The sequence below is a fragment of the Leptodactylus fuscus genome, chromosome 6 (assembly GCF_031893055.1).
Source record: "Leptodactylus fuscus isolate aLepFus1 chromosome 6, aLepFus1.hap2, whole genome shotgun sequence".
Classification (NCBI taxonomy): domain Eukaryota; kingdom Metazoa; phylum Chordata; class Amphibia; order Anura; family Leptodactylidae; genus Leptodactylus; species Leptodactylus fuscus.
In genome coordinates this window covers 122,791,651-122,811,446 of record NC_134270.1, presented here as the reverse complement: position 1 = coordinate 122,811,446, position 19,796 = coordinate 122,791,651, and the positions used below count along the sequence as shown (strand labels likewise).

The 19,796-nt window shown below is 44.0% G+C and overlaps 1 protein-coding gene across 1 annotated transcript in view; it reads right to left on the bottom strand.

Moving 5' to 3' along the window:
* Nucleotides 1–18,442, bottom strand: part of JUP (junction plakoglobin) — a 43,389-nt gene extending 24,947 nt beyond the window's left edge. Inside the window, exon 1 of the mRNA XM_075278277.1 lies at nt 18,327–18,442. The gene's annotated coding sequence lies outside the window, so the exon portion shown is untranslated. The remainder of the gene's footprint in view (nt 1–18,326) is intronic.
* Nucleotides 18,443–19,796: the final 1,354 nt, after the last annotated feature.

Sequence of the window (19,796 nt, the reverse complement as noted above, 5' to 3'; positions counted from 1 at the left end):
CTTGTTTGGGTCTTCATTCTACCCAATGGACATTCTTAGATGATATCTATCTTGTTGCTGGTTTGTTTCACCTCCTTCAACAGTACAGACAATGCAATATGTACTTCCACAAAATGGTTGCAACGACCAGGCGCTATAAACCTAAAATGTCTGACATTGTTGCGTGGAGGTAACAAGTAACATTTCATAACTTTTAGCTTTTCAGAAGTAGGGAAGGCACATTTATACAAGCTCAATGTGAGGGAGTAAATTCCTGCAAGGTATCACTTCCGAAATCACACGCCCATCAAGTAATGTCAACAAGGGCTAAGCCAATGCCAAACATTGGTATTACCTTACCATTGTGCAGATAACAACTGGACAGAAATCCTCAGATACGGGTGATGGAGCAGACAGGAAAGAAATTTTAAACCTCTACCACTGTCTGTTGTAAGGTGAGCAATTATTATTTTTTTAATAGTGTGAGAAGGTGACAGACAGTGTTGGAATCCTGGTATATCAGCCCCAGGTTTCTGACATACGTGTGGTCCAGTACGGGTCTTGAATAGGCACCAGCCCCAGGGGTGGGTCCTGGGCTAGTTACTGGGCCTGAACTTCAGGGCAGATCCTGGGAGCGTGAGGAGGCGCCTGGGTAAGTAAGTCACACATATAGTTAGCTTCATATTGTTTAAGTTAGTGTTCAGACGAGCAGGGTTTTGGTTCACGTTCTTTTGCCTCGAGTTAAGGCTGTATTTTATTTTTTTACTCATTTTTGTGTCTGATGTGAAGGTTTATTTATTTTGTTGTTTTTCTAAATAATCGTGTTTGCTACAGATGTTGTGTCTCTGTCTAGTTGGGTGCGCACCATTGTTGCTACCGAGCTACCTTCCCCACCATAGATAGTATACAAAATTCAATAAAGACTCCCTGGAGGATTTTCCCAGTTTGATAAGCTTTATTAGAAATGAGAACAACTCTTATCTATGGTGGAATCTGAGAGCAAGTGTTCAATTTGCCTGTAGCACCCCCACAAGAAAAAAGTAGTATTACCCACTGAAGTTCAAATGTAATAAATGCATGAACATGCTAGGCCCTTCAGGACAAGGAACACTTTTGTTGCTATTCTTAGGACTTCCCTGTGTAACAGCAGCTCTTCTTACGGATGCACACTAACTCAGACATCATCAGGAATTGCATGTTGACCACGAGGCGTGTATCCACATTTAATTACCATCATCAATAGTTTAGAACATTAAAGGCTGTGGAAGTTAAACAAATATTTACGTAGCTCACATGTCCCCAGCTGGCATATTTTTGGCATACCGGTGACTCGTCATGCTGTAGGCAATAGCAGCAGAGTCGTAAGGAACCATTGAACTCACTCTGGAAAACGCATTCATAATCGAAACCCCAGGACCGTGCACATCTTAGAGCCCTTTATTCGTCGACTACCTGGTTCCAATACTCTGAGCTTTGTCATAGTCAGCAAATCTAGATCTAGCCCGGCTCCAGCAGTCTGTAGCATTTTGTCTATTCATGAACTACACTATGTAATTGAGTCCCAGTGAAGAAGAACAGAATTAACTATTGAAGAACATAGATACTGGCAGGGATGGCACCGTGGTTAGGCAAGAACATCATCTAAGGAAACCTATAGGAGGATGCTTACCACCTCAGTGATACCTCACAGACTCACAGTCCATTGGCTGAGGGTCTCCTTAAAGTGATTTCCAATAAATATAACCATATTTAAATTTGTAGAAAGTTAAAAATGTTAACACAATTCAAAAATTTTCAGTTCTGAAGATTTTCTCTAATCATCTTATTTGTGACAATTGTTGTCCACGTTATTTCCTCACATATGTAGAGTCTCTGCCTGTCCACATTAAAGGGATTCTACCACTAAAACACTTTTTTTTCTAGTTACCACGTCGGAATAGCCTTTAAAAAGGCTATTCGTCTCTTACCTGTGGAAGTGCTCTCCGCCGCGCCGTTCGTTCAAAATACCGGTTTGTACCGGTATGCTAATGAGTTCTCTCGCAGCGATGGGGGCGTCCCCATCGCAGGAGCAGCGATGGGGGCGTCCCCATTGCAGCTCGAAAACTCACCGCAGCGCCGCCTCTCTGGTCTTCTGTATCCTCCCCTTGCTTCTTCAGCGTCTGTCGGACGCCTGCGCAGTATGCTCTCTGTTCGGCGAAGATTGCCGAACGTACTGCGCATGCGCGAAAGTTCGGTGCCCGCACTATGGCTGGGATCGCAATTTCGCGCATGCGCAGTACGTTCGGCAATCTTCGTCGAACAGAGCGTACTGCGCAGGCGTCCGACAGTACGCTGAAGAAGCAAGTGGAGGACACCGAAGACAGGAGAGGCGGCGCTGCGGTGAGTTTTCGAGCTGCAATGGGGACGCCCCCATCGCTGCTCCTGCGATGGGGACGCCCCCATCGCTGCGAGAGAACTAATTAGCATACCGGTACAAACCGGTATTTTGAACGAACGGCGCGGCAGAGAGCACTTCCACAGGTAAGAGACGAATAGCCTTTTTAAAGGCTATTCCGACGTGGTAACTAGAAAAAAAAGTGTTTTAGTGGTAGAATCCCTTTAAGGAAACTATGGCTTGGTTTCGAACTAGTCCCAGACTGTTCACGGTCACATTTATTGGTAAGTAATCCAGACAGAAGACTGTGACCACTAAGGCTTTGTTCACGTTTGCACCAGAGACTCTGCCTGAAAAAAATCGCCAAAGGAAAAAAGTCATAGTCTTTTGCCAATTTCAAAACGATAGACCCCTATATAGTCAATGGGTCCCGCCCTTTAAGTGACATCACCATACTAGTTTTAATTATGTCACTAAACCTTTTGACATTTTCTGCCTATATAAAATTCTTTGTAAAAAAAAAAAAAAAGTTACAAGGGCTTATGCTGAATATGGTCAACTGGAGATACTTGAAGGTAGATAATAGGCTCTATATAGAGAGGCAGGGGAATAAGACATGTCCATTGAAGCTATCTTTACATGCGATCTTCCACAAGTCAGCATTGAGATTTCATAGCAATTAGCTAGCTATAAAAAGCAGTGGGGAAGACACGGGTCAATGTGCAGGGCTACCATTGTATATGTGGCTGAGCAAGCTCTGGGGCTTTTTTGTCCTTAGACAATAAAGGAAAGCAAAGCAAGAACAGGATGACTCAGAATGTGCACAGAAATTCCCTGTATCCTTAAGATAAGGCATTTCATGAAGCAGAGAACTGACTCTACAAATGTATTGTAGTGCTCGGTGTGAATTCGCAAGAATTGGGGCGGCTTGCTGCCTCCAGGCTTTTAGGAATCGACTTATTCTTCTTGATAGGTTTCATTTCAAGGCAGAGAAGCCACGAATAAAATGCAGATCAGCCAACCAGGCTTAAAGAGAAACACCACAGGAATTAGATTATGGCATGATGGATCGTTCCTGGGTAAATGTGATCATTCGACATAGGAAAGGCCCTGTGACTCTCTGATACAGAAGGGAGCTGACCCGCCCAGGTCAAGTCAAACTAAAACTATACCCAACAATCTAGGCTACTGCGCAGGTTATAACGAACATGTAATAAAAGGATTAAAGGGAAACTCCAACAGACTGAATCTATTCTAATAAACGCATACCAATAAGCTCTACAAGAAGTGGCTAACAGGGCTTGATTTACTTGTCTCTGCTGGGATCCATAGGTATTCATCCAAAAATGGTAGCCAAGAGTATCTAAACCAGCTGGAAGAGCTACTGGTGCCCTTTACTGGAGAACTGACCATCACAGAATATATAGAGGTATGACCGGCTAGGCGCCCCTTATTGGTAAAGGTTTGCTCAAAAAGAACACCGCGCTCAACCCCATGAATGATGGTTTGTTCCTTTATTGAAGACACATATAGACACTATATAGTGTCAATACGGGTCCTCAATAAAGGAACAAACCAGTGTCTATACGGGTCTTCAATAAAGAAACAAACCATCATTCATCGAGTCGAGCGCAGTGTTCTTCTTGGGCAAACCTTTACCAATAAGGGGTGCCTAGCCGGTCATACCTCTGTATTTTTGTACTTCCCCGTATTGGGGTTGTTGGAAGAACTGCTGTTGATCTAACCCGATACAACGCAACGAGATAGTCTCTCTAACAAGGGACCAACCCAAAAGACAACACTAACTGCTCCATTGATCAGCTCGGTACACCAACTGCTTTATCCTGATCACAGAGTATATGACCAGGTTAAAATGGTTGTCCAGAAATCGGTGACATTTTTGGAGGAGGCAAGCCCATTCGAAGCTGAAGTCAACAACAGCTTAGTGAAAAATATCTAAAACAATCACGACAAACATTCTGGACCATTTGCTGCAAGCACTTTGTATTAGTTGAGATACCATTTGATCAAATAAGCCATCATCTACCATCTGTATAGGGGTTATGGTGCTTTCCTATAAGGTCCTGTGTACGTTCAGGTCTCATAAGGTCACACGAGCCATTCTTCCATCCCACTGAACAGCAATTACAGTACAATCACCTCCTTCCCTGCTGCAAGAGATTAAGGCAGTGGAGTGCGGCTAAAACAGATGCTAAGCTGCAGATGTTTGGGTATAAACCAAGAGCAAGTGGAAATTGTGCCCATGCGGTTGCAAGATATTTTAATTAGAGTGATGGTTCTAATCTGTTTATGGACCCCTTGGGAGGGAACAGGTTAACAAATCGTGCCATGCTGTAATGTGTCCCTAGGACAATCAAAACGGTGTTCAAGTTTTCAGGTCTGGAGAAACCCATGTACTGAATCAATACCAAGACAACCAGTAGAGGGGAGAAAAAACTATATATATTTAATATATATTGATAGATCTAGAGCAGTGCTTCCTAACCTGTGGCTCTCAGCTATTGTAAAACTCCAATATTCCCTGACCGCCACAGGAAGGGACATGGAGTTTCATAACAGCTGGAGAGCCACCGTTTGGGGTCAATGGCAACAAGGCTGTAGAGTTAGCAGGCCAAAACACTTACTTTGATTTTTTTCGCAGCCTGACTCCAACTCTTTCAAAAATGGCTGACAGAAGGCAGAACGGTGGGTGGCTCAGTGGTTAGCACCACAGGGTTGCAGAGCTGGAGTCCTGAGATCAAATCTTGCCAAGGACAACATCTGCAAGGAGTTTGTATGTTCTCCCCGTGTTTGCATGGGTTTCCTCCCACACTCTAAAGACATACTGATGGGGGGAGGGGGGAATTTAGGAAAAGGACTGACAGTGGTGGCCCGACAGAAGCTGCTCCAATTCACGCAAAAGTCAGTGATTGAGTTTCTATGCAAATATATATATATATATATATATATATATATATATATATATATGTGTGTGTTATTATACAATATCAATAATTGTATAATTTAGTTAAGAATAATGATTTTATTTTTACGCTGCAGACTCTGCATGGCAATATAGTAATCTCCCTTCATGGTTGTGACATCATGCTAATATTCTGCAATACTTCCTGTAGTACAAGTGTGAAGTGGCCACAGGACACAGACCACAGAACATGAATCTCCATAGAGTGCGTTTGGTTTTAGTAGAATTGCAGCGATATTGCTGCCATAATACAAACGTAGGAATATGGACAAGTGGAATAACTAGACAGCTGACAATCTGCTATTTCCTATTCTTCACCTACAAGGTGCCAATCCAAATTTAAGCTAAACATCTGAACCATGCCTAACAATGTGGATGCTAGAGATACACAACCTAACAACCAATCTCTCCGATAAAGCTTCACATAGCACACCCCATATTACCAGACAAAAATACTTGAAGTGGGGGCAACACATTGGCTCAGTGGTTAGCGCTAGAGCCTTGCAGCACTGGAGTCCTGGGTTTGAATCCCGCCAGGAACAACATCGGCAAGGAGTTTGTATGTTCTCCCCGTGTTTGCGTGGATTTCCTCCCATTCTACAAAGAAACTGATAGGGAAAAAAAATGTAGATTGCGATCCCTATATGGGGCTCACAATCTATATTGAAGTTGCTGCAAAACCGACGACCAGCTTGGTGCAATGATGTATCATGTAAGCTGGTTGAAATTCTTCGAGCTTAAATGTCAAAAAATGAAAAGCTGACACTTTGCAACAGACTAGACAAGAAGGGCAGATTATTAATTTTAGGGTTTGCGAACCCTTTCATATTGTGAGATGGAGATAAAAAAATAAGACAGGTAAAAACCAAGGGTCAATATCATGATATGTCATCTATGCTGCATAAATACTGAGCCCCATTAAAATCTAAAGCCAGCAATGGGTGTACATTAGCAGAAAAAAAGGAAGGGGCAAACAACAAAGAGGGCCATCACAGGTGGGCAAACCAACACGAAGACCTGCGCTTTTTCATCCCTCGACCTGGTTCCCACAATTCTAGCTGGTCAATATTTGTTTGAGGTGAATGGAGGGACAATGGACTTGGATGACGCCAACATGAGCTGGGACCCCCGTCTTAAAATGCTGCAAGAGCTCACCGCTGTCCTAAGAAGAGCTATATAAAGAGATTTCAATACAAGGAGCCATTCTCTCACCAAGTCGGTCTGGAATATGTCAGGGAGAGAAATGGAGACCATACAGACATGCACTAGCTCAGCACTAAAATATCAAGCAAGTATTCAGCACAGACACGCTAGAACAACTCCGCCCAGCAGCAAAGTACGTGGTGAGAAATGTACATAAATCTGGATAATGGCCTCGGATCCGCAGAAGAATTACAGGCTTCAGCATAGGACGACTATTTAATTGGACGCTGGTGCTTTGCTTTCTGCTCTTATAGAGATGGAGAGCCTCACTAGACCTTTCTACCATTCCTAATCCATTAGCACACAATGCATCTGACAACCACTGCTTATATACAGCTAGTAAATGCATTATGTAACCCTGAACCAGCCACCGCGCCTGCACTAAGCGGAGGGCAGCAGCCACGAGAGCTTCCTACTGCACGGCGGGTCAAGCGCCCTAATAAGTCATTTGTGTTGGGCAAAGTATACATTATTCATTACAAGGCAATAATATAAGCTTGGGGGTGCTGAGCTGTGGGATATATGACAGGCTGTCATAAACTTTACTATGTCAAAGTCATTTTGTGGTCATTGACAACATCCCAAAATAGATTATTCACTATAGCACAACCCTATGCATGTTTCACATAGGAATTGTCTATGTGAAAAAGAAGGCCCTTAACAATTCACTGTTGTGTACATTCACACACTTTTTTTTTTTTAGAATATCCCACATAAAAATTGGAGTGAAGTACGCCCTATTTATTTTAGTATACAGTCTGTATTGCCGATTTACAGATTTTTCCATCAGGGATTTGAAATCTGCATCAATAAGACCTGAAGTCGATTCTGCAATGAGTTTCTCCACAGATCTGCTCAATGCAAGGAACCTGTATGATGGCAGAGAGAGTCGCTACTGTACTCTGTAAAGCTGGAGCTTGGCGATGCCATATGGCCCATATTTTACCCTTGGAAGTATTGCTTCTGGGGGAGAATAAGAGAGATACATTATGGGCCCATATATGTGTATGTGCGTCATATAACTTATACCTACACCAAAAATATCCTCCCAGCAAGTGCTCTGGCCCCCTACAGTCTACCCTAAACTCTGCCATTTGCTTAATCCCCCTTCTGTTTTTGGCAGCATCTGCCAATCCCTTCACTAGGTACTTATCGACCATTGACTAGCTAAAGCCGAAACACAAAGCTATCCACTATAACCTGCCCCTTCCATAAAGTTCTGGCTTAATCTGACGCTACCTGCCCACACGTAACCTCCAATCCTCTCAAAACCTCCCTGCTCTTATCCACTCTTCACACAACTGTCTCCAAGACTTCTCCGATGCATAGGACTATCACCCACTATCGCAATCTTCAAGAAGACCTTGAAGACTCACCTCTTCAGGAAGGCCTACAACCTACAATTGTCAACACACCACCGTCTGAGCAACTTCTACCCTCACCTAATGTCTCTATACCCCTTTCCTCATAGATTGTAAGCCCATTGTGTATTGTACGTAACACTCAAATGTACAGTGCTATAGAATTAATGGTGCTCTATAAATAAAGAACAATAATACGACTACAAGCATGGGCTTCCAAACAGTATCTGTACATAACCACACTGGGCTGCCATTCAGTAGTCTGGGAAAGTTGTTAGGCAACATCTTTAGCATTAAAGTGTTTGGCTAGAGGTGTTCTCCTCCATGATGTCCATAAAACCTAGAAGGCATCGTGATGGGGCAACTCCTTTAAGAGTAAGTTCACATGGCGGAAAAGGTTTCCGCCGTGTGGCTTTTTCGCATGGCTAGCCACAACGGGATCCCACTCCTGATTAGGCCCGGATAAATGAGACTCCCACTGAAATGAATGGGAGGCGATTTCCATGTCAAAATCCGCCTGAAAAAAAAACCCCGTGTGAACATGCTCTCATAGTGGACAGAATGATTAGCTTTTCTCGAAACAAATAGTTAAATACATTAAAACCTTTTTGTGGGGGTTACATAAAAAAACAGAATAGGGATTTTCTGCAGATGTAGTACAGTGCATATTATATGTATATTATATAGTCTGACTTGCTGCCAGCTTGAGACTTACTTGAAGTAACAAGCCTGAAAATGTGACCTCTCCGGTTAGACGCGTTTACACACAGGCATTCTGATGAATATGCAGTTTCCCATCATTTTCACGGAGACACCGCCACCTCCCAGAATCTATTAATTGTCACTTTCGAAGCTTAAAAACACAAGTAGGTGGAGACGGCAGAGCCCAAAAATCTATATACTCCTATCAGCCGCTGCCAGGTATTGACGGCAATTACATCCACAGGTCAATATGCGCAATTTAAAAGACAATTTGTCAGTCACAGACGTATTGATAGCATTAAAGTAGAAGGTTGCCATACAGCCTGCGCTGTGGTCATCTGCTGAAAGCTGTAGAGGGCAGCGGCGTACCAACTGGTCAATGGCACAAGTCACAACAAATGCTGCGAGTGCAGTATGCAGGACTTGGCACATGAAAAATAATGCTGCCCATTAACCCAATATTGCCATGTCAAAGGCTTCTAAAAACAGCGCCACTCCGATCTATGGCCAGTGTATGGTATTGTTGTTAAACGCCATTCAGGAAATGGGACTATACTATAATTCCAGAAACAGCCAAGACAAGTCTGGTGCAGTTTCTGGAAAAGCGGCACAGGCCACAGCAAGGAAGCGCATCCATTGTGCCCCCAACTCGCTAAAGCACTGTGTAACGAAAAGTTCAAGTGCAGGACTTGTCACAGTGTATCAGTAATAATACAATAATGGGATGTGAACTGGTTTCACTTGGATCTAGGGACGATTCAGTTCACTGCCTATATGCAGAGATCTTGAAAAAGGCAAGGAACTGCAACGCAAAGCATGTTAAATATTGTATACTCCGCTACATAAGCAATGATACACAGCAACAAAATCTGTAATGGATATGTAGATCTTTCCATACATGCAACAATGTGGAAAAATAGCTGAAAAACAGGTTGCGGGCACATTTTGCCATCCCTGGCCGCCTTAACAGTGAATACCAAATACAGCATGCCCATTACCCCATACCTAGATCAGCATGGACATACAAGCTCCAGGCTGGGCTGGGCAGTTTTGCTTGTTGACACTCCAGGGTAAAGGGAGGCCGGGCCCCTGTTGTCAGAATGTGAGGAATGTGAATGCAGTCTGAAAACAGGTTGATGTGGGGGCCTTCTGCCTCCCACCCCCCTCCAGTTTACAAGAAAGCAAAACAATGTGAGCAATGGGTGCAGTCACTATACAGCCACAGGGGCTACGAGCAGCAAAAACGCCTAAAAACATACAAGAATTGCAGCGCTAAAGTTCTGCGGTGACTACAGAGCGGGTCAACGGCTCCCAACTGGGTACAGATCACGACAAATAATGAAACATTCTAGAGTTTTTGCTAAAATGGAAACTTGACAGAAATAGCACAAACACACACAAAGAATGTACAACTCCTTTCTGCTATCTACTCTGTAACCAGCATGTGACTCAATATACTCAATATAATCTGGATGTCCCTTTGTAGGTTTGCCCCCCTACAGGTATATTATGTACTTTTCTATGAAATCCATTAAGTCTAAGTAGTGAACAGCAGCTAATAATGTGGAATACAAAAAAATTGAAATTGTAGCTAGGAGAAAAAAAAAAAAAAAGTTTACATTTTGCATGACTTTTCCTCTGCATTTTGTATTTTTGCTTCCCCCACACCCACACAAGCCTATGGGAAAAATTAACCTACTGCATTTTCAAAAATTGCGCCAAATTTACGAAGACTGGCGTTAATCTTTATAACCTGATTCAGCAGAGGGTGTGCCTCTTCTAGGACAAGACGCACGCCTGAGGCACAACTTCTGCCGGGCCATGAACCTGGTGGAAAATGTACGCCTGCTCAGAGCTGCCATATATTTCCTGCCTCATTTACACCACATTTCTTGCCCCTCACCACACCCACTATTCATGAAAGTAGTGACGGTGGAACACAAAATCCTGATTTGCATAAAAATATTCTACTATGCATAATAAATCTGTATTTCCGCAGCAGTTTTTTCTTCTGCAAAGGCCAAAAGGCTGCGTTTCCACAATGTGTGGCCTCATCCTAATGTTTCTTGCTACGATTTTCTGAGCCAAAGCAAGACCTGCTTTCAAAAGGAAATCCTAATGCTAAATTCACACTCAGTTTTTTGGACTGGAATTTGACGCCTAATCCGGAGCGTAATGCTGCGACTGGATGCTGGTGCAGTGGGAGGCGTTTTTTGGAGGAGTATTCTGAGGCGGCTTCCACGTCAAAATCCAGTCCAAGAAACTCAGTGTGAACTCAGCATAACACTGCACCTTTCGGTTAAATCCATTCCTGGCTTTGGCTAAAAAGAATACAAAATTCTATCAAAATCTGAAGAAAAAAAAATTAGAGAGTCTCAACCTAAAAGTTTTTTTCACAGTCTACCTCACCATTGCTGGTCTCTTTAGTATTCTGGGCTCCCTTTAAAGGAGAATTCACATGGGGCAGATTTCCTGCAACTGAAAACCTGTTCCATGTATCTGAATGACGCCATTCCTGCAGCAAGGACACAGATTTCGGGAAGGCCCATTCAGATGATTAGGACAATAGCAGAAGTCTGTAAGGTGGCTCAAAGCGATGGTGACCATGTGATGTCATCTTGGAGAACACATCACTGCTTTTGTCATGTGAAGTTTCACTCCTACGGATGCCATATTATGTCACTAACCAAAGAGTGCCATCGGAGGAGTGGGTGAGAATCCTGGGTAAGAGCGCCAGGGACGACATCTGCTGCCGCCTGCCCTATACAAACACACCTGCACCTGACATCATTTGATTAGTTCCTGATATAATTTGCAAGGCAAACCTGTCTTGTCCAGATCAGAAGCCAACGGAATCGGCGCTCATGTCATCGTCCTTAGATTTTAGGGTGACCAGCAGCAGAACAGAATCTGAACTATAGATCTTCATACTGCGACTCTCAGGCAATCACCTAACCACAACTCCCAGCATGCTACGAGAGCTGGACGCTCTACTCACAACCATAGCTAAAGTGATCCTGCTGTATTATGAGCGCTCAGAAAACAGTCACGCAGAGGCACGGTTGTGTTCACATGTCCAACTACAGAGTACAGACTACTCCCAAGTTTGTACTCTGCTCTGGTCACATCCAAAGCGAGACAATAATGCAACTCAAGTCATATCAGTCACACTTTACATCGTTTTCAACTAAAAAGTATTGAACTAGTACATGTATGAAGACCTGAGGCTTGAGCCGGGATCGTGTACGCGGCGCTACTTTGCAGCCGTGATTTTGCAGCCACAAAATCACAGCCGCAAAATAGCACCGCGTATACCATCCCGGCTCCCATTTAAATCAATGGGAGCGTATACGGCTTGCAAAAGCTCACGCGGCGTAGACGTGCCAGATTATGAGCCAAAATACATCGTGTGAATGCATTATTAGGACCTTTAGGCTAAGGCCTCACGTTGCGGAAACGCAGCTTTTTCTTGTTGCAGATTTTGTTGCACTTTTTTGAGCCAAAGTGCTTATACTTCTACCTTTTGCTCAATCTACTTTTGACTTTTACTCAAAAAAACAACTAAATCTGCAACAAAAAAGCTGCGTTTCCGCAACATGGGGCCTCAGCCTTACACAATAAAGCCTTTTTGGGGACCCATACAAGAATGACTCCGAAATTAGGAAATTCCCACACTTATGGCTGAAAATATCCACTGGCAACTTCTTCTGGCCACTGTGTCGAACTGCTGACAGAAGCTTAGCAAAAGAATTCTAGCCTTTTAACCTGACTACCATAAATCTCAAGACAAATACAAGGTGGGGGAGGAGAGCTATAACTTCTTCCATCCATCTTGTTTCACAAGAAAGCAGCATAATAGACACGATAAGGTTTACTGGTGCCCTGAATGTGGCTTAGATGCCAATGTGATAACTTTGCCCATTTGCAATGTATGTGATCACAGCATAATGAGAGCTTGGATACACTAAGGGTTAAAACCGAGGAAGTGCATCGCACCGAACACAATGAAATCAGATTTCAGACGCAGCAGAAGCTGCCAGGAAAAGAATTTCCATTTGTTTGAAAAGCAAAACAAAAAGATTCCAACTGGCAGGACGGCCGTGCCAAAAATAGCCAGCGCAAATGTACTGCAACTGCCTGGGGAGGCTGCGGCTGCCAAAACTGGAGGTTGTGCGTATACGGATGGGCCGGCTAATAACAGCAAAACAATAGGGAGGCAATATGGTTTATGACACACGAGTCTCCAATGCTGCCACGGTAGCTGCTCCAACATATGGCTAATGGGAAAGCTGGGTGGCACCAATATGGCTGACATTACATAAGGAGTGTCACCTAACTTTTATGGCGTCAACATAACAATTACGTAGCTATAAAAAGTGAGAAGACTGGGGGAGGCTTGCCAGCCAAAAGCCTGTGGGAGATGTAAAGGCGCCATTTTGGTTGTCACCCACTTCTGCCAGTAACTGATCAAAATCACTGAATAGAAATTTAATCAGATTTCAGTAATATGGTTTTTCCATAAAACTGTAATTCCACCGACCAGCGATAGGAATAGGGGCCCCCTGAAGTGCATGGGTGACCATTGTGCCAATATAAATGCTGTTTATGGGACAGACATGGCTGTTTTCCTCCAGTAATGATGACCCCACTGGTATATAGGCTGTCAACGGTATTGCAGCTCAGTCTATCAGACTGGAAGACAATGTTTCTAGAGGATTGCAGCCAGAAGTTGGGGTTTAATGTATTCTGTGAAAACATACTGATCGGTAGGGGGACCCTCACCGATCACTAGATCTGGGATGTTTCGAATGTAGCAGCAACTTGGAAACGTGCCTATTTCAGACTAGTCACTAAATTTGAGTGCCAAACACCCCACTGTGATCGGTGGGGGTCCCAATGATCAATCCCCCACCAATTGACAAGCTATTCCCTATCAACAGGATACAGATAACTTCTTGTAACCGGAATAGTCCTTAGCATGCCTTTACCCAACCGATCCATGCAGTAGATGAAAGGGCAAAAGGAATTAAAGGGCGCACTTCTAATCCTTTCAAGCTTAACAGCGAAATACTGTGGGTTACAGTAATGGAGCGATTTTACGACAAATATTAGTTTGCAAAATATCACTGTGATCCTCTGGAATACCGACAGGCCACAGTGTCCGCACAGCAAGTCTCCGGGGTATTATAAGGGAAATCTCTCCAAGTGCTCAGTTCTTAAAGAGTCTGTCTGCTCTGGACAACCCCTTTCCATACACACTACTGAGAGGACTCTCCACACCTGGAGTGCAGATGCTATCAGCCATAAAACATTACCTATAGTACACACCTTATGACTAGACAATAGGAACTATCAGACACAAAATGGTACACTTTGGTGTAATGCTTCACTTTCTGAATGGTAGTCACAGTGACAGGGATCACTCAGATTATCATTGGACACTCATCTATATTCACAGAGGAAACCTTCAAATATTTTAGGCTAGTATCAGGGGATTCACTACATTGGACCAAGCAAGGTGTGCAAGGTCAACGTGCAGGAGAAGGATGGAAACATCTGGCTTCTAGCAAATCAGACTTCAGCGTCAACAGAAACTCTGCTCAAAGTGTTTACTCAGCTTCTCCTTCCAGGTAAGGCAGTGAGCGAGATTACGGGCTAGTCACCCAGGGCAAGCCTTCCTCAAGCCAGCAACGCCCAGCTGCCTTCAGCTTCCTATAGCATTGCTATAACCTGGTAGCGTCTCGGCCTCGCCCCAGACCCTGCCCTTGTCTGATTACTCTTTGTAGTGAGAAACCTTCCCATGACTAAACTAGGGAGTAACCCTGAAATTTCTCACATGGATGAGATATGGAAAGCCCAGCAGTGTTAACCCCTGCTGCGCCATATTTAGAATCAAGGAAAACACTACAAGTTGTGGTGACAAGTCCCATATTTGAGACATTACGGAGGGGGGAGGAAATAAAAATAAAAAGCAAATCTAATGACCTCATTAACCGAGCGCCACACGTGTTCCCTATTTGTAAGCAACCACTGCGTTCTCTGTTCTAGCACTAGAGGAACAGCTGTACACAGAGGAGTTCAGGCAGGACCCCATGAGGAGCTCAGCAATTATACAGAACCCTAGTCCTACAATTTACATTCCTAAAAGAGTAAGATCCCCCAAAATACAAGAGTGTGATCAGTTGGGAAGGGAGGAGGGACTCCTCAAAATGTCTTACAGGGGCCATCACCATGAAAATGAAGCCAGTAATCCAAGTTTGGCTTCTAAACAACCCTATATTTCATTAGATTTGAACAAAATTTAATGTGTATGGGGGCCTACACATGAGACAGGCAGGAAAGATCAAACACAAAATAAAAGGGCCTAGTACTGAAATTCAAGGTGGAGATAAGTCACCTCCATAGGTGCACCATATTCCTCCCACTAACAACACTTGGTTTAGCCAAGCTTTTATAGGGTGTGGGGGAGCTGGAGGAAACAGCTACCAAAGATGTATCAGCATCTTAAGGGTCCATTCACACGGAGGAACATGGTGAGGAATTAGGTGTGGAATTTCAGTGCTGAAAAAAAAGCCTCCCATTGACTTCAGCAGAAAAAGGAACCCACTGAAGTCAATGGGAGGCTTTTTTTCACTGCTGAAATTCCACACCAAATTCCTCACCATTTTCCTCTGTGTGAATGGACCCTAAAACCACTGATTATGAACTAGGGAATGCTATGGCTGGCCATATAGGATGGGTCCATCAAAGTTGAACCTTCTGTTACTAAGCAGCTTTATTCACATATGGGTGTCCCCATATGATGTCCATATATCTTTATATGAAAAAGGGAGCTATGTAACGCATTACCATGTATTGATGCTTGTCCAGACTGTACTGCAGACTCTGTTATCAAGTTTCCAAAATGGAAGTTCACCTTCAGTGACCTCTTTAGAGATTTAAGAATAAAAGAAGTTGTCCAGCAAGAAAAAAAACATTCTGGCAAAGAGCTCAAAGTAGGTTCCAAAACTTACCAGGCGCCCACTGGTCTCCGCTTCCCTAAAAAACACCCACCCCACTGAGTAGTATTTCCTCTGTGTCTAAAGGGATGGGAGCAGAGCAGAGAACAGAAGGGTGCCCAAAAAGCAGAGTGATGCTTCTTTACTTTTTAACCCATTATGCCACTTTTCTTAAACAAAATTTCCTGCTAACAACCACTTTGGTAGAGACTTGCTCGCCTAATACGCCAACACATCTGTTAGCAGAATACAGGCTACTACCAAACCTATTGCTATTGGTTATTGCTGTACCCTGTGCTGGTTGTACTTGGTAATCTTACTGAAGTTGGCAAACCAAGGTTCATTTAAAGGGGAACTCCTGTAAAAAACAAACAAACAAACAAAACAAAAACCAATAGACTGCCACTGGATGATTTATTCTATAAAAGCTGTATTTGTTTTTCTTTTAAAATGTTTCCTATAATTTGGAATGGGGGGAGGGGGATTCTTTGCTTAGGACTCTCTTCTATACTGTCTACCAATAAGTGAAGTTCTGTGGAGGTGGAGTTATGGTCTAGGGGTGTTTCTCCTGGCATGGACCCTTGTGCATAGTAAACTGAACGCGACGCCTATTGCACTATTTTAGACAACAGTGTGCTTCCTACATTATGGCGGTTCTATGGGTTGGACCAATGTTACTTCCAGGATGACAATGCCAGCTGTCATGTAGCGAGGTCTACCATGGCTTGGTACAGTGACAATCAGGTTAACCGACTGGACTGGCCAGACTTGAACCCTATTGAGTACCTCTGGGACGAGTTGGATCACCGAACTAAGGGGTGCAGCAGCAGCTGCCCAAAATCGGTGAAAGAAGTTCTCCAAGCCGAATGGAATAAAATACCACTAGCCGTCATACAAGGACTTGTGGAAAGCATGCCCCGGAGGGTTGAGGCTGTAATTGCCCCTCAGACCACAGGTGCCAAATACTTATTGGTAGACAGTGTATTAGTCAGAGGACTTGTAATAGCCATACAGTATATGATTACTTATTCAGTTAAACAAGCAACATATAATGGCACATATGGGAACATATGGGAAGGGAACATGTCTGGCTACCTGGGGGTCTCTGCAGCGGATCTGCTGGACCACCCTTCTTCTGAATGGGGATTAGCCACATTTAACAACCCCTTTAACAAATTCAGACTCCATTATTATTCCAAATCTTCAATGAACAGACCCACTATGTCGGTAATTGATGCCTGCCCTCATATACTAACACATATATCCATCACACACAAACAAAACACTGCCCCAAGCCATCCAGCAGCCTAGATCATGCTCCGACTGATGACAAAGGCAGAATCTCCCCCCCACACAAACAGCCATTGTCCTGCTCGATCAGCAAATAAAAGCTGGTTACTTTACAGAATATTCCCATTAGTGGCAGTGGGTATGTGGGCGGAGGCCCTGCCCAAACACAATGTGCAAAGTTCAGAGCACAAAAAGGGGATGCGCTGTGTTCCTGCCGGCGGAGGGGGTGTACAGTGTACACCCTATATTGACAGAACAGCCTCCGGGATGGGGCCTGAAAACCAATATTGTGACAGCCAGGAGTGGAAATAATAGATCTGCTGCCTGTCATCACATGGATACAATATATACGGAAATAACATATGATACATACAGCAAAACATACAACACCCCCCAAATACCATATAATACAGGAATTATGGGATCACAGGTAAAGAGTGATCACAAAGGAAGCAATGCCAGCCCACAATGAGGTCATACAAAGAAATGAGACATGCTACAATGTAGGAGAGCAAGGAGGAGACTACAGAGGTAGCAGAGCCGAGTTTGTCAGAAGCTGCACTCTTGCCATAATGATTTTACACAAGTGCACAAAACACAGACTAATAAGGCTCCAGACATTTACAATGAAGGTCACAGATTGTTACGGGAGGGCAAAGGGCACTTGTAAAAGAATAAACAGATGAACAGAAGATTTGGGGTGAGCAGCACAGCACACAGAGATCCTAAAGCTTTACATAGAAAGGAAGGACAACTAAACAGCCCATTAACAATACAGCTTTATATAATGGAATAACAAAGTCAGCTCTGCTATATCTGCATGTCACCTATATACAATATACATGGCTGGAGGATATGCATTATGTCAATGATCATGGCTAACAACTCTTAGGTTAGGGCATGAATCCTAGCACCATACATGTCTGCCACAATTATAGTACAAACACACATTATAGCCATATTCTGCATTAAATATGCATAGTAACCACGCCCATTCATTAAAAAATATATGGCCATGTAATAATATAAGATCCATAAGAGATATTATAATCGTGTGATATATATATATATATATATATATATACATACACACACACACATTACATATATACTGTACATACATCCTGTACACACCCAGAATAACCTGAGAATGGCTGTGCAGGTCGGGGATAACTACAACTCCCAGCATGCCATAACTCTAACCTGTTGTAAGGGTATGCTGGGAGTTGTAGTGCTCCAAAACAGCTGGAAAACCTCAATTTCCAGCCCATAGGTGAAGAAGCCACTTACAGAAGCCTAGTGCAGGGTGTAATGGCCAGTGTCCTCCCAGACTCGTCCGCACAGGTAACGCACATGCACACAGTCACCTCCCTCCCCAAGGGCAACACACAAAGGAACAAGCCGCAGTGCACACAGAAAATGGTTGCGGTTATTACCCTGCGTTGAAAGTCGCTGGAAGAAGCGCCTGTGTCCTCGCACTGTACTCCGGACTCACCCAAGCCCGAGCGCTCCAACAACTAACCCCAACACAGCGCTAGCTGACAGCGACACCCCCTCCCAGCCAATGAGGAGCCGCCCCTCTTCTGTCCCCGCCCACCTACCGCACCTTCCTGTTATGTTATTGGACGGTACATACATCAATCATTCCACCACCTTCCAGGATCTGCCCGCCCACACTGGATCTCATTGGTTGACGTTTACGCTCTTCTTCTTTTCTGACTTATGATTGGTTATAAGTTCACAGGGTAGAATCCGATTGGCTATCATTCATGTCATTTAAATCAAGCTGAGCCTATAGGAGGCTTCGGCCGCCTAGATACTTGTTATGTGGGCTCCGCCTTAGGGTGACGTTATGGTTTCACCTGGGCAGGTAAGGAGCAATGAGCTGGTGAGTCAGAGGTTAGTCATTATGTGGCCAGCCAGTCAGACAGCTAATAAGACAGGCCCAGTCATAGAGCGGCCAGGCTGAGCCCTGCACATGGAGGACATTGGCCCAGGTTCACTCTGTAACCTTATACAGGCGGTCTGACAATGCGCCAGACTTCTCACAATGGCTGGTAATGTGTATACACTAGACAGTCTAAAGCTACGTCACAGCTACCTATACACCACATTTTAGTTGGCCATGACTTTATAATAGTCTTGGTGCTTTCAGGTCATGCCTTTAACTCAACCATATGTGCAAAAGCTAGCACACTTACACACCTGAGCCTTGTCCTAACTGGGGGTGGTGGGGGCTGCAGCTGATCTGGTAAAATTAGGAGCCCTGACCTGCTCCAGTTACTGCTAGAGCTGCTGCTGACTTGCTATGGGGTGTAAGGGGTAAGTTTCAATGCGGTACTTACCTCTCTGTTCCCCAGCCCCGCATGCTCCATTCTGCAATCGTACATGACATATCAAAGCAATGTTCCCGGAGCGGAGAGGTAAGTACTGAGGTGACACTATGGGGCCACTGTATGAGGGACAGATCCTGATGGGGCCACTATATTGCATATTAAAGGGTTTATTCTCCTTTCTATTATTGATCAACATTACATCAGTAGGAGTCCAACAGTCAGGACCCCTGCAGTTCAGCTGTTCCCAGACAACATGGTTATCTGAAATGTTAAGGCGCTAGGAGCCGCCATGCCGTGGTGGGTTAGCTAATACAGCGGTTCCTATTGTACATAGGGTGAGCAATGTGGCTCCCTGCATGTTAATGTAACCCATGGCCACTGTCTTGAAACAGCTGATCTGGGGGGGCGGGCGGGCGCCTGACTGTTGGACACCTGCAGATGTACTATTGCGGAACAACTATATTACAACAATTGTACAACCTTCACCCACACCACCCCCACAAAACCTGTTAAAAAGATTGAACTCAACCCCTGGTTACAACCACAACAGAAAATCTGGGCCACAGTCTT